Genomic DNA, 1,726 nt, shown 5'->3' with positions numbered 1-1,726 from the left:
TACCAGCAGAGCTTCTTTAACCAGACCTGCATGGACGACTGCAGTGAGAAGCAGCTGCCCAGCTCCTGCACCCTTACTGCTGGGGCATCCTAGTGCTGCCTGGCAAACCTGTACAGCCTGTTCTCTGGTCCTTGCCAGTTTCTAAAACCTGTGGCAGCATGAAAGATGGCTGTTATTGATTGGCAAAGACAAGAATGCAGAGGTCCACGGCCTCATGGGTATCTCTGCACCAGGCTAAACAACTTTTATATATGCAGACTGTTCAGATAAAACTCTTGGGATTCATAAAATCCCAGCCCTCTTTGACACAAACCTATAGAGATGATCAAGCAGTACTTTAACGACATAACATGAAAGGTGTTTGGCAATCATACAATCACACTCCATGGAATTATTTTTAGTTTTAGTTAGACACTTACTCGACTGTTTATTATTTGACAAAGGCCAATATCTGGGCGAATACCTAATGGATGCTAAAGAAAAATGCCCATTTGTAAGTGAAAGACACCTTTGTTCCCAAGAAAATGGTAAATCTGGGCTATCTAAAACTTCACACTCAATCTAATTTACTGTATAAATCGTTAAGTACTGTGTTAATGAGAACTAATACTCCATAAATACCAATAAATATTGTGTTAATGAGAACTAATACTCTACTGTTTCACAGTATTCCAGGAAACTGTGGATTAAATTTGAGGCAATGGGAGGAAGAAACCTGGGCTAGAGATTTAGGAGAATTCTATAAATTAATTTTGCAGATTCATTGGGAAAATTATCAAAGATTGCAAACAAAAAGCAGCCACCAAGGGACCTTAAAGAATTTTGCAGTTCAGGTACATCCACAGATGTGTCACGTCAGAGACTTTGCACAATTTGTTGTAATCTGATAACCGGGCCCTTAAAAAGAAAATAAAGCAAAAGGAAAGGAACCATCGCCCCTTACTAAGCCCTGATTTTACATAAGGCTTCCTAGCTTCATTTCTTGGGGGAAGGGAAGAATGCAGGGTTCCTGGGAATCACTGCCTTTCAGTCTTCTGAACTCAAATCAGTTCAAAGACATCTTGGGGTGGAAAATTACTTTCTCTGTCTTTTTTGTTTGTGAGGGGGATGGAGGGATGGTCGAGGATTCCAGTTATAACTTTGTGTCGAAGGACGTTTCTAACTTTATGAAAATACAGGCTGCTGGTGCCAGTTACAAAGTCGCCCTGATTTATGAAAAGCTCCACCACAGTTTTTGTTTAATTAGAATTCTTTACAGCTTTCCCATTGTGTCTTAGGAAAATATTTTACAAATTTCAAGAGTCCTCCTACTTCATAAAGCCAATTAGTTCTTACAATAACTCAGATGATGAATGTTTTAGGAAAACTGGAAAGTAAAATATTTAAAAAATAATCATCTATAATCCTAGGGCTAACACTGTGGTTACCGTATTTAACACAAGCTCCCGGGGGCGAGGCGTGGACAGCCCGCGCCGGCAGAGGCTCCTGCTGATAGCCGGCCGGGCCGATCAGGTCGGAACCACAGGCTGCTCCAGGAACACACCTTCTTTTCCCTGACTTCCCAGTTTCCACTGCAGATAATCTCTTCCGCATCTAGTTCACTCCAGCCCTCCCACATCCCGCTACAAAACAAAACAAACACTCATAAATCCTCTTCCGTGGGAGTCCCATCTCGGGCGGTGGAGGCGGAAAACTCGCCTTCCAGACCCGGGGGTGGACACCAGCC

Source organism: Fukomys damarensis, unplaced genomic scaffold, assembly GCF_012274545.1.
Source record: "Fukomys damarensis isolate Sample0158 unplaced genomic scaffold, DMR_v1.0_HiC HiC_scaffold_6, whole genome shotgun sequence".
Lineage (NCBI taxonomy): Eukaryota > Metazoa > Chordata > Mammalia > Rodentia > Bathyergidae > Fukomys > Fukomys damarensis.
Note: the sequence above shows the minus strand (reverse complement) of the source record.